The sequence below is a fragment of the Mandrillus leucophaeus genome, unplaced genomic scaffold, assembly GCF_000951045.1.
Source record: "Mandrillus leucophaeus isolate KB7577 unplaced genomic scaffold, Mleu.le_1.0 Scaffold381, whole genome shotgun sequence".
Classification (NCBI taxonomy): Eukaryota; Metazoa; Chordata; class Mammalia; order Primates; family Cercopithecidae; genus Mandrillus; species Mandrillus leucophaeus.
In genome coordinates, this window is record NW_012104043.1 from 1,010,370 (window position 1) to 1,024,474 (window position 14,105).

Sequence of the window (14,105 nt, forward strand, 5' to 3'; positions counted from 1 at the left end):
TGCCATATTGCTTAAGACTAACACTGGCTACAGTGGTACACCCAAATGCCTATATATATACATCGAAATGGAATAGAATTAGAATTCTCATAAAATATACTTGCAGTTTGCTGGTGTCACTCATCTGTCAGTTCCGGCTCCTCTCTGCTTATCCTGCCTGTGTTGGAGACCATGCATTCTCAGCTGGGATGATACTGCTCCCAACAAGAAGGACTGGCTCTTGAGGGGTGAAAAATTATACTCTTTTTATGTATAAAACCCAGATATACATATAGCACATAAGCAAATATATGGTGTATCCGTGGGAGGGAGTTACAAAGTCTTCTTAGGAAAAGCAATAATGAAAAGAAGGTTGAGAAACATCAACGTAGACCAGATTAACTGGGAAGAAAATCCTGAGAAGAAGATATGGTTGGGTAGAAGTCATAAATAAAAGGCCAGATTTACTATGTATGGAAAAAAAATCAGGAGAGACAGAAAGGGGGTAGTAAATCAGTAGGCTTCAGGGAAAACATTTAAGGTTGGTGACAAGAGAGATCTCAGGGAGTCACGGGGAGAGAAATTGAGTGCAAGAGGAAGGGGAAAGAAAATTTCAAAACATATATTACTGTGGATTGTTTATAGAATTCCCATTGACACTGGTCAAAGGAAGCAAGAAAGGATTAGGACTACACATGACTAGTTTTGACTCCTAAACTTCAGTGGTGACATCAAAAAAGTCAATTCTTTGGGAAGAATAATCAGTGTTTTCTTAGTCTTATGGAAAATGCAATGAAAAATGCTGCTATTATAGGCTCTTTAGTAGCCCTCCAATAACGTATGGACTCCCTAAGCCCATATTATTTAGAAGCCACTACAGATGATTGTGTTCCTTGGACAGCAGCACCTAGACACTGGGCACCAAGGGCACCTTGGAAAGCAGCACCGAGAACCCTGGAATTTATTTGAGTTATGGAGTTTATTTAATTACCCTAGAAGACATCTAAGTTGACTGGTCTGTAGGGAGTGTTTCAGTTCTTAAGAGTTGCCTCAAAATATATTAATATTGTCCTTTGTGCATCTTTGAACACCCATCTACATGAATGCCACCAGTCTAGAGAAGTCCAAAGACTTGTGTCAGAATACCTACAAAGGAACCAGGCATCCTATGTGTTTCCCTGGCCTTCCAAAAGAGCTATGTCTTCTAATGATGGAGAGTAGAGAAATGATTTTTCAGAGATCATGCTGCAAATTGATGTCATTCTTGGGAAATAGGTGAGGTCTACCTTGTTCCATTCACCAGCTTGAAATAGCAGGAATATAAATCAGAGAAAATGGCGGAGGTGCGTCTCAGCCATTTTAGAGGTTTATTTTGCCAAGGTTGAGGACAAGAAAAAGGAATACAAAACCACAGGAACATCTGTGCTTTTTCCAAGGAGGTTTGGGACTTCAATATTTAAAGGGGAAAGAAAGAGCAGCAGGAAAAAGAGAAAAGAAAAAGGCACAGGGGTTAAGGTGTGGGTGGGAATAGATAAAAGGAGCAAGCTGTTGCATTCTTTTGAGGCTTTGATCATCATTTACTGAATCTACATTTTACATGTGAAAGGAGGGGATAGAGAAATAGTCAATTATGCATTGCTCAGTGACTCTGCATTTTTACATGAGGTAAAGTAAACACAGAGGAAGAAGTCGAATATTATTTGTCTCAAGCCAGGGGAGGGATGACTTGCAGTCCTGCCCTTCGATCCGTACCTGTGACGATAACTTGTTAGTTTACACATTGTCAGGGTGAAATTCAACAGAACTGTTTTAGGGTAAAGATCTTGAGGCCCACAGGAAATTCCCTCATGAGCAAATTGTGAGGGAGGCCCCCTGGGGAGGTAGGTGGCCTTCTATCTTTGTTGCTATTTAGGAATAGAATGGGAGGCAGTTCTGTGTGGTTCAGTTCCCAAGGCTGACTTTTCCTTTTGGCATAGTGAGTTTGGGGTCCTCAGATTTTTATTTTTCTTTCACAGGATTCTCCCTGAAATGAACAACAATATAGTCCATTTCCCACTGTTAAGGATGTACTCAAAAATCACTCATTTTATTGTGCATGAAGTCTTGTGGCTGCCGGAGAAAGTTTATTACACTGTGCCAACTACAGTGAGGTTGTTTGTTAAATGGATTACAATACAAATAACTAAGTTATACTTTTCAAAAATAATGCAGACCACATAGGTCAGAAAGGCATAGAACTTTTGCATTAAATTAGGAGCACAAGTTTTCCCATTAATTTAATAAGTAATGCCTTACCAATGATAAATGCCCAAATCACCTGAATCAATTATGTAAGTCAAAGGAAGAAAACATGGTTAGAACTTTCAAATGCAGGGAAGCAAATTGAGTGCTTCCCTGCTACCCTTAAGTTGGCATCTGAGTGCTGGGAAGGTTTGAGGGAGAGAGAAGAGAAAAAGGAGCAACATCATGGTCAAGGGCAGACAGGCACTTCCCAGAGGTACTTTGGAAATAGTCCAAATTTTGTTGTTAAAAATAAACAAGGCTTTCTGTAAATTTCTTTTTCCCCATTGTAAGTTGTCTAATGTGATCATGACCTTGTTGGCAAATTCTGTTTTCATTGTGACTGGAAAACCTTTTACCTCAAGCTCACTTTGGGGAAAATTTTGTCCTTATGGTTCTAATTTCTTCCTTTACCAGTTTGCCGTCTTTTTTCTCCCTTGTCTGAGGAACTTCTTGGAAAGTTCAACTCATTTGTCTAAGGGTTTCTTCCTCAGGGTCATTCTGAAACTTCATCGTATTATATCAATTTCATTTGATATACTTAGGTTTAATCAATAGAGAATGATATTTATTGGGAGGGAAACAGCAGTGACTAAAGCAAAATATGGTTGGTACAACCTGAATTCAGATGGTATCAACATGACTGGAGTAGTGATGTAAGAATTTTATGGAAGTAAAAAGGATACTTGGTATCTTAAAACTTGATTTCATAATATCCCCACTTTCTCCGAATACTGTTGAGTAGTTAATATCAATTAAAAAAATAAAGTTTATTTTATTTTGAAGCTCTTTCGAGAACTTCCAGAAGTACCTCAAAGTGATTTAAGAAAATCTGTGATATGCTGTAACTAGAAATTAATGATTCGAAATAAAGTAACTTTGCTCAAAACCTCTCATTATTGGCATATATAGGAGGTTGTTAGGAAAGTGTGTCAATGTTAAAAGTTACATTTAACATTGACTGCAAGTTTTTAGGGGGGTGGGAGGAATAGGTAACATTTACAGATCGTCTCTACACATTGTTTTCTCATATTATGATACATAGTTGAGTTTTATTCAGCATATAATTGAGACAGCCAGCTGGGAAGGGGTCCCCAGAGAATCTCCAACCAGACTTCCCGCTGGGGGGAGTGTGCACTGGGGCGGAACCACGGAAGTCTGTGTCATTTGCAGTGGGGAGGAGCCTGGCCCCTCCTCTTCCTGGGTGGAATTTGGGATTCAATCTGTGAGGCGGGAAGCCTATACTAGGAGGACTCTCACTCTGTTTTTTTTTCTCCTTTTTGCCCAATAAATCCCATTATTCTTACCCTTCAAATTCAAGTGTGCAAAGAAGTGTGGCTACTTCTGTGGCCTTGTGACAAGGACCGTGTCTTTAGCTGAATTAAGGAAAAGTTCCGCAACATGATTATCATAGTCCCAGACTTACTGAGATACAAAAGAACTAAGTGGTTTCCTGCCAGGGAGAAAATTACCACGGAAAAGGTAATACAACACTCCGATGGAACTGCTTCAGGGAATTAAGAAACTTGGTTTCAGAGCTGGTAGACTCCTTTAAATCACCGATGTATTTTAGCAGACACCTACAACACACTGAGAATATCAATGAACCTCAAGATGTTTAATAGCCAGTATTTTTGTGACTGTCCCTTGAATTAGACATGGTAGCCACAGGAAGCAAAGGAAGTGAGGTGGGGCAGAGAGTGGGTGGGGACGAGGCTCGTTTTGTCCCACTGTGTTTCCATGAAGTTTTGTATAAAGTGGCGTTTATGGTGTTTGCTGAAACCCATCTGCAGGGGAAATGTTTGCTTGAACTTGAGGTAAAATAAGCTACCAGCTCCTGGACTTCCTGGCCTGCTCAGTGAGCCAGCCAGCAAGGGGTTATCCCCAGGCACTTCTCTCCCTCTGACCCCACTGCAGAGGTACTGCTTGTGCTGCCCTAATGCATACACTCTTCCTGGCCTCCTGAATTTTCTCTTTTACCTAAACGGAAGGACATACTGAAAACATAAGATATGTTATTGCGAAAAGGAGGAGTAAAGACAGAGTCTGTAACTTTCCCATACATCAGTGGAAGTTGGTGTTTTCTGAATAGAAGTCATCTCTGTATGGCTGGCTGTCACCTAGAACCCCCCACACAGAAGGGACCCACACTGGATTTCTTTCTCTCCTCTTACCATCTTGAGATTCTTACTGATTATCTTTAAACTTACAGTTTATAACTGAAGTCTGATGGGACGCTGGAGCATGGGCTTGAGCCGATGAAATATGGGAAGCAAGCAAGGGGCTTTGTAGTTTAGTACTTAATAGCACTTCCCCCTGCTTTTTGAACAAGAGATGCTGCATTTTCATTGGTACTGGGCTTCATGAATTATGCATTTTCATTGGTACATGGGCTTCATGAATTATGTCCGATCTCTCTGTGGATCTCCACTGTTTTTTATTCCACTAACAACTAATAACAGCATACTTGTATTACGGTTCTCCAGAGACACAGAACCAATAGAATATATACAGATAAACAAGAAGAGACTTGTTATGGGAATTGGCTCATGTGATGATGGAGGTCAAGAAGCCCCACTATATGCCGAAGCCAGCTGGAGAACCAGGAAAGCTGGTGGTGACATTCAGTCCAAGACTCAAGGCTTGAGAACCTGGGGGGCTACTGGTATCAGTTCTGGAGTCCAAAGGTCCAAAAACCAGGACCACCCATGTCCCAAGGCAGGGGAAGACGGATGGCCCAGATCAAGCACACAGAGAAAATTAACGCTCCTCTACCTTTTTGCTCTATAGAGGCCCTCAATGAATCGGTTGGTGCCCACCTGCGTTGATGAGGGTGATATTCTGTACTGATTGATTCAACGCGGATCTCTTTCAGAAATACCCTTAAAGACATACTCAAAATAATGCTTACAAGCTATCTGGGCATCCCTTAGCCCTGTTAAGTCGACACATAAAATTAACTATCACAACACGTTTTTATTATTTTTGCCTATGAAGTGGTCACGTTAATCTGTTAAGCTTGTATTATAATGTTTTTCTATAAATATTCTTGGGACTACTCTGTAGGTGTCATGAGACATAAGTTTATGAGACTTATGAAATAGTGTTAACTATTAGTACTAATGGCACTGGAAATTCTAAAATCAAGACCACCTAAGAGAACAAAGGTGTGACAGTCAAATACAGTTGCTGTGGATTCTGAAGGCGTTTCTAAAAGATTTCAGAAATGTAGCATATAACTTCCCAAGATGATGATTTCAAAGAGATTTCATTTGGATACATAAGTATTGGTAAGTTAAAAATCAGGCCACGTGCAGTGACTCATACCTGTAATCCCAGCACTTTGGGAGGCAGAGGTGGGCAGATCACTTGAGGTCAGGAGTTTGAAACCAGCTTGGACAACATGGTGAAACCCCATCTCTACTAAAAATATAAAAATTAGCCAGGAGCGGTGGTGGGCACCTGTAATCCCAGCTACTTGGGAGGCTGACAGAGGAGAATCGCTTGAACCCGGGAGGCGGAGGTTGTAGTGAGCTCAGATTGGCTGCCGAACTCCAGCCTGGGCAACACAGTGAGCCTCCATGTCAAAAAAAAAAAAAAAAAAAAAAAAAAATTAACCTCAGTAGTATATAGTCATTAATGTAAAAGGAATATATGTAGAATTGAAGTAAAGCTGAAGTCTTGCTATCTGATCTGATTTTACATCTTAAAAAGAATGGAAGTTCCTACAGACCTGCTTTGGGTTAATGATGCAGTTCAAGAGTGTGAAACCTCTAGCAACTAACATTATCAATTCAGGTTAACCTTAGCTCCAGAAAAAAAGATCTGTATCCAGCTAATTAAAAATACACACACACACACACACACACACACACAGACACACATACCACATTGTATATATATGTATAAAATTACCTCTAATTATGAGGGCACAATTTGCTTAGGTGGCAGGATGAGCTACTGGAAGTCAATTGTCATTGAGCAATTTTTTCTGTCATGAACTTACTAGGACAGAATAAAAGCCCATTTGTGCTACGCTACCTACACCACCAGTCTCCCCCAGAAAAGGGGAAGACAGGAGTTTCTAAGGGTCAATGTCTGTTAAATCTTATTGTGCTTAAGGAATATTTGAAAAGCCTTTTAAAATATGTAGACTTCTAGTGTGAACCTGGAAGAGCAGAGATCCTGGTTCTTTCAATCTGCAGTGAGACCCGGTATTAATACATTTAATTACTAAAAATAGTGTTTTCATTTCCTTGAGTTTCCTCTGACTTCTCTGGCTGCTCCTCTTTGACTTTTTTTTTTTTTTTTTTTGCTGGTTCCTCCTCAGTTCTCTGACCTCCAAGCTTTAATGTGATCAAGGGTTTGAACTTTTCGGTCTTCACTCACTCCTTTGATAATTTCAGCTATTCCTATGACTCTTAACCTATCCATATGATGCTGACTCTGAAATTCAGGTCTCTAGCCTGATTGTTGCCTAAATCACAAAGGTTAAGTATCCATCTTCTTCCATAGCATTGCCTTTTGGATGTCTAATAGGTATTATCGTAGTTTCAGTTGTTCAAGAAACAGACTCTAAGAAAGGATTCGAGTACTAGCTCCTGTTGTTGTTGTTTGTTTTATTTTGATGGAGAGAGATATGAAGGTAAGGAAATGGGGAAGTGAGACAAAGAAATCCAACAAAGAACTTATTATCAAGCCAGCTACCACTGTGGGCAATTTGAGTATATTCCTACTTTCCAGAATTCTGTGGGCTAATATAAAACACAGCCTCCTAGTTCTCCTAGCCAAAAGGTGAGGGAACTTGGGGTATTTATACACCAAATCCTGCCAGTTACTGGCTGATGGCTGCTCCTGGAGGGCATTAATTCCCCAGCACTTCCAGGGATGTTGGTGGTAAAGTAGCCTCCACTGGCAAAAGAGTCTTCCGGCAAGGATGTGAAGTTCTGGCATTAGGAGTTGATTGGGTGTGCATTGCAGTGGACGAGAGGACAGATGGGGGAATCAACCTCTCTTGCATCAAGAACTTGAAGTTTAATTTAGTCTTCTAATATTCATTAATTGCAATCCTGCTCCTCTCACAGGATTCCCAACCTCAAAAGCTGTTCAGGCTGAAAACTTGGGAGTCATTGTTGAGTGTTTCCTAGCTCTCACACCCCAGAGCCAATCCACCAGCAAATTCTATTCACTTTACCTTCAAAACACATCCTGAATCCAAATACTTCCCTCCAAACCTACTGTTACTCCCAGCTATCCTCTCCTCTTTCCTAGATTGTCACCATAGCTTCCTAACCTGCCTTGCGGCTTCTGCCTCTGCCCCAGTCTTCACCCAGCAGCTGGGTGATCCTGTTAAAATGGAGGTCAGATGATGGCACTGCCTTGTTCGAAACAATCTGATGGCTTCCCATTCCACTCATCGTAAAAGTCAAACTATTTTCTATGACCTATTAAATCTTATATTTTGACACTCTCCCTGACCCCACCTCCATTGTATCTCTAACCCCATCTCTTACTACCCTGACCACCCTTTTTGTAGCAGCCACTCACGTCATACTTGGTGTTCCTCAACATGCTAGGCACATGCCTGCCTCAGGGCCTTTGCATGTGCTGTTCCCTCTGCTTGGAACATTTTTTCATCTGATATCATCTTGGCTGTTTTCCCTACTCTCTTTGAGGTTGTATTCATAAGTCACATGTTCATTTTGAGTTTTTCTTGCCACTCTACACAAAATATTAGCCCTGTCCACAAGCTCTTAGACTTTTTCTCCAACTTAGTATTTTCCTTGGCTTCTGTGGCTATATTGTATAGTATTTTTTTTTAATATAACTTGTTTATTGCTGGTATTCACCATAAATGTAAACTCTTAAAGGTAGGAATTTTAGTTTATTTTGTTCATTGCACTGTCCTCAATGCCTAGTACTGTGTTGACTCTCAATAAACATTTGTTGAGTAAATGAATGAAACTCATACTGTTATACTTTTTTTGAACTCATTCAAATCTGAATCATAAAGCAAATTATATTTATATGCAGGATCAGACTAAAGTTTAATGGAAGGCTCATTTATCCATTGCAAGAAAATTATTCAGTAGGAGTGTAGACAAAGATAGACATAAATTGGTATAATTTGCATGGCTGGCACACTCTTTTAAGGGCGAGAAAAAAATGGCTGCAATGTTTCCCCTCCTCTCACCACAGCCTTAGTTGGTTAGGTCGTTGTTGCTTAAGCAGTTGTATATCTCAGGGCTTATCTTTGTGATTTGTTGTTGCCAGTGGTTCATTAGCAACCATGAGCCAAGCAAGGCATTGGAAAGTGCTTATATATGAGACTGTCATGAGACTGAGCCTGAGCTAGCCTGCTGGAGGATGAAGGCCATGAGCAGGAGAACTGAGGCAACAGCCTGCTGAACACCAAGCATGTGAATGAGGGAGGGAGGCTATACGTGACCAGCCAGCTGAGCACAGATACATGAGAGAGCCCAGGTGAGATCAGCTAACAGTCCAGTCTGGAAGAACCTCGTAGCCAAGCCAAAGACCTACAAGCTAAATAAAGTGTTTTTTGTTTCAAGCCCCTAAGTTTTAGGGTGGTTTAATGATATTTATGAATATATTTCCCAGATAGTTCATACTTGGTTTTCATGTTTTCCAATTTTCCTTTTAGTTTCTCCCATTTATTGTATTTATTGTAAGTCCTTAGAGGAGCCTCTACGTAAGTGTCCACTACCCTAATTTCTACCCAAATATTTAAGTATAAAGTCCTACAACAGTAGGATTTGATGTATTATTTCTCCCCATCTAAATCACATGATTCGACCTTTCCTAAAAGTAATAACTTATCATAAATAAAGAAGTCTGGCTTAGTGTATTCCAAATATGTAACCTATAAAATGTGTTTTAATTCTTTAGCATGCTTGTTTTGACAGAGATTCTTGGTACTACATTGTTGTGAATGACCTAAGTCAATTAAACTATTCACAATTATCAGGTTGTTCTGATAAGCACTGGCACGTCCAATAGTTAGGAGTGGCCAGGAACTGTGGAATTATTTTCCCATGACTTTGCTCCCATGGTGGTATCTAACAGTGAAAACAGTGAAAGCAGAATGCTACCACATGGTCAAGCATTTATTAGCAAACAGACAAAAACAGCCAAGAGCCTGTTCCTTCAGGTACAATAAAGTCTCCACTCTGACCTCAGGCTTTCCAACTAGCACCCTGTAGGAAAGGTTCACTCTTAGGCAAATGTAATAACATTCTGATGACAGGTTCAGCTGACCTTCTGATTGGGTCAGGAAATAGAATCCTTCATTATTTGAGAGATCAGATGACCTTACTCTAGAGGAATTCGGCTAATGGATGCATCAGATTCTCTCACTCTATTCATTCAGAAAGGAGAAACCTGCATGATCTTTCTAGCTTGCTGTGGGTTTCTGTAGGTTTATCCTGTCTGCAGTTCACCCACCTGTTTAAATCTGTAGGTTTTTGTCTTTTGCCAATTTGGAAAGCTTTCAGCCATTATTTCTCCGAGTGCTTTTTCAGCCCTGCCCTTTTTTTCCTCTCCTTCTAGAACTCCAATGACATAAGTGTTAGATCCATAGGTCCCTGAGACTCTGCTCTTGTGTTTTTGTTTTATTGTTTGTTTTTACAGGCTATTTTTTCTCTGTGTTCAGGTTGAAAAATTGTTCTATCTTCTAGTTCACTGATTTTTTCCTCTGATCCCTCCATTCTTTTAATAAGCCCATCCACTGAGTTTTTCAAAATTTCCGTTATTGTCTTTTTCATGTCTAACATTCCATCTGGTTCTCTCTTTCTTTGCTGAAACTTTCTACTTTTTCATTTGTTGAAAGTGCATTTATAAATTTTGCATTGAAGCATTTCTGTGATGGCAGCTTCACAATAATTTGTTAGGAAATTCTAACATCTCTGCTGACTCAGTGTTGGCATCTATTGATTGCCTTTGTTCATTCAGTTTGAGATCTTCCTGTTTCTTTGAATGATGAGTGATTTTCATTTGGATCCTGGGTACTTTCACATTATAAGACTCTGGGTATTATTTAACTTCTATTTTTGCTTCCTATGACACCATTTTAGAAGGGTGGAGATAGAAGCCCAGCTTTCCCACTTGGCCTCCCTTGACATCCCTGTATGTGTGCGTGCATGTGTGTTGGGGGCTCCTCATTACTACAGGAAAGGGTGGAAGTTCTGGCTCCCCACAGGGTCTCCACTGGCACCGTAGGTAGGTGGCATTGTTACCACTGAGCAGTGGTAAAAATCTTGACTTTCCACTAGACCTCCTGTGCCCCCACCTCAGCAGGAAGGTGCCGGGTGGGAATGGAGTCCAGGCTGTCCTCATGGTCTCCATCGATACCACAGGAACTGCTTGTAATAGGCTGGCTGGAATGAGAGTACCAGCTCTCTCCTCAGCCTTCTGTGATACCACTCCGGAGGTGGTGGTGGTAGTGGTGATGGGGCTGAGGTACCTCATGGCGGCGTCTCCAGGTTGGAAGTCTGGGCTCCCCACTCAGCCTTGGCTTGTGTGGGTGGGGTTGGGACCACAGTTTTCTCTGTGGTGTTTGGCTGAAGTAGAGTGATTATTGTCTAAAAGTGTTCAGCGTTGCTGGGCTGCCCCTTTCCTGTTCCTCTGACTAGAGTGTGTAGGCTTTTTTTGTCTGTACTTGGTGTTTCTGGGTTGCCAGCATCTTGAGCTCCAAGTCTGGGATATATGAGACCAAAAAAAGCCTGGGAAATGTAATGCCTTGTCATTCCTTGAGTCTTAAGCTCCCTGGCCCATCTTTTGAATTCTCTCCACCTTTCAGAGTTTTCTTGGGTCTGTTTTACATGTGTCCAGGGATTGTAGTTGTAATTTGGTTGTAATCTATTTCACCTTTCCAAGAGTGAAAGTCACTTTTAGTTTTTTTTAAAGTCTACATTATCACAGTTTTCTATATTGTCAGTATTCTGATTTCATTTTTTCTTTTTCTTTTTCTTGAGACAGAGCCTTGCTCTGTCATCCAGCCTGGAGAGCAGTGACATGATCTCGGCTCACTGCAACCTCTGCCTCCTGGTTTCAAGTGATTCTCTTGCCTCAGCCTCTTGAGTAGCTGGGACCACGGGAGCATGCCACCACACCCAGCTAATTTTTGTATTTTTTTGTAGACAATGGGTTTCACCATGTTGCCCAGGATGGTCTCAAACTTCTGGACTCAAATGATCTGCCCAACTCGGCCTCTCAAAGTGCTGGGATTATAGTGTGTGTCACTGTGCCTGGCCTGATTGCATTTTTGATCTTATTGCTGGTCTTGTAGATTTAGAAAATGCTGTAGAGCTCAGCATATTGATATTAGCAAAGCATTTGACAAAATTCTTTTGTGAGCATATCTAGGCTAGTTAATAATAGAGCCATAGTCATTATTAACTGAACAGCTGCACCCAAAAAGTATTGATTAATAGATCAGCATTAGGCTACAAGGGGGCCAACATCAATATGCTGCAGGCACTGTCCTAGCCTGCCCTCTGCCTTGTTCAGAATTTCTTCAAACTGCTGAATGAACACCCAGGAAGTATTTGCATCTCAAAAACTGGGAGTGATAGTTAATATTTAGGATCACAAAATCGAGATTGAAGAAACTTCAATAAAATAGCATTATGAAATAGAGCATGATGCATGCTGGATCAGAAAATAAATGCTATAATATGGTATAAAGAGAAGAGTTGGTCTAATTTTGTTTTTTATGGAGTAAGCACATGAGCAAACAAAAACTGGAAGGAAGTTAATACTTGTATAATTAGAAATTAAATAAGGAGAAAGGGAAACTGATATGAACTCAGCCTGTATTTTGGACCAAGTGCTGGCATAGGCATTTTGTAGATCTTAAGGAGTCTAACACAATCCTAGACTATGTTAACAGGATTGAGTGGCCAGAATAAAGGGTGGACTATTACATGGTCTGCTGAGATGTTCAAACAATATGTGGAATATTGTGCCCAACCAACTGGAGGTAAGTGTGGTGAAAGAGCACACGAAAGGTCATTGAAAAATGTTTAGTTTGATGAGCAGAAGCGTAGAAAACAGGAAACATGCCATGTGGAAAATGAATGAATCATTCTGCCTAGCACCAAAAGTGTAAGGTAAGGTAATGAACTCCCTGTTAGTGTAAGTATGTAAACAGTGGCAGAACGACCAGCTGTTAGGGATGAAACACAATGAACCTGCTTTAGGTGAGCACTGGACCAGATGATCTCTAAGGTTTCTTCCAAGAATCTCTGCACCCGTATAGAGCTGGTTAGAAAAAGAATGGCAACGTGTTAATATCAGGGGGTTTAGCCTCACAAAACTAAGCACAGCTGGCCTTGGCTTTAATGAGATTCGGACATTAGTAAGAAAGAAAAGAGACTTTTTAGTTAAGACAAATTCCACTTTATTATCTAAGGAAACAGGAAATTCAGAGTTTTGTAGGAGAGATGTGTGCAAACAAAAACTAGATTAAGTTTCCAGAGGGGGCCGTTATTATTCAAACAAAAGAGCCCTTCTTTTTAATTATGGAGTTTAAAATTAATAGGATACAGGCATTATAAAAGAGAGGCACCTGATTGCATTTTTTTTTTAAACTTCCTTTAGGGAGACATTTCCAAATTTAATTGTGAATGAAAGTTAAAAACTCTCTTTGCTTTGTTTCAAAATGCTTTTCAAAAAGTGAGCGAGGTTGCCACCTAGTGACTATTTTCTGGTTTTCCATTTTAAAAGCTCCTTAACAAGGGTTCTTATGGCAGTATTGCTCAAACCTGGCTGTGTATTAGTGTCATCTGGAAGTTTCCTAAAATGCAGAATACTAGGACCCACCAAAGAATCTGAATCTTTGGAGAAGGAGCTCCAGGGGTTGTGCTTTATGATAAAGATCTTCAGATGACTCCACGGGACCTAGTCTGTCACCAGTGTTTGGAATTAACTGCCCTGGGGCATATTGTTTGCAGGTGGAAGTGTCACAGAGGCAAATTTATGTAAAGTGCAATATTCACCTACTTACTCTAAGAACCTGGTTTCAGGTATATGAAACTTAGTGTTGCATCTTTGTATCTCATATTTAAAATAGACTTAGTAATGCTAAAAATTTACCCTACCGTTGTACACAAAGATATATGACCAGTGCTGTTTCTTGTAACACTGTTTGAATAGTGATTAGCTAAAAATCATTTAAATGCCTATCAATAGAGATGTGGCTAAAAAAAGGACAGTAAATCCGAGTAGTAAATTTTATGCAGCCATTTAAAAAGAATGGTTAAGCATCATATACAATTTTTATTTGTCAATCATACCTCAGTAAAGTTGAAAAACACGAGTTTATAATAGAAAAAAACTGGGAAAATGCTAAGTATCCTTCAATAGTAGACTGAACAAATTGTGGTAAATGTATATAATAAAATTTAAAAATGATTTAAAAATATGTGGTAATGTGATAAAAGAACAAATTAAGATAGCAGAAAAGGACACTAAGAATATAATGTTTTCTTAGAATATATGTCAGTATACAGTTAGAAAAAGAACTGGCAGGAAAAAATGTGATGAAAGTGTAATTTTTTTCTTGATTTTTTTTGGTAATTTTATATAATGGGTTTTTCATTTCTCTCATAATCAGAAAACTATGAACATTATTTTGAGAGAGAAATATATGTGAATTGATTGAAAGCTTACTGTCACATGCTTTTAGTAAGTGTTAGATGAACAGACCAGAGTAAGCTGAAATGTGGAAGCCGAAAGATGGGGTTGGAGACTTGTTTCTGTTGGCTACCAGTAGGCTCAGATGTTGGGGGGCTTTCACGCTTGTACGTCCCTTCTTTATTCATCTGGTC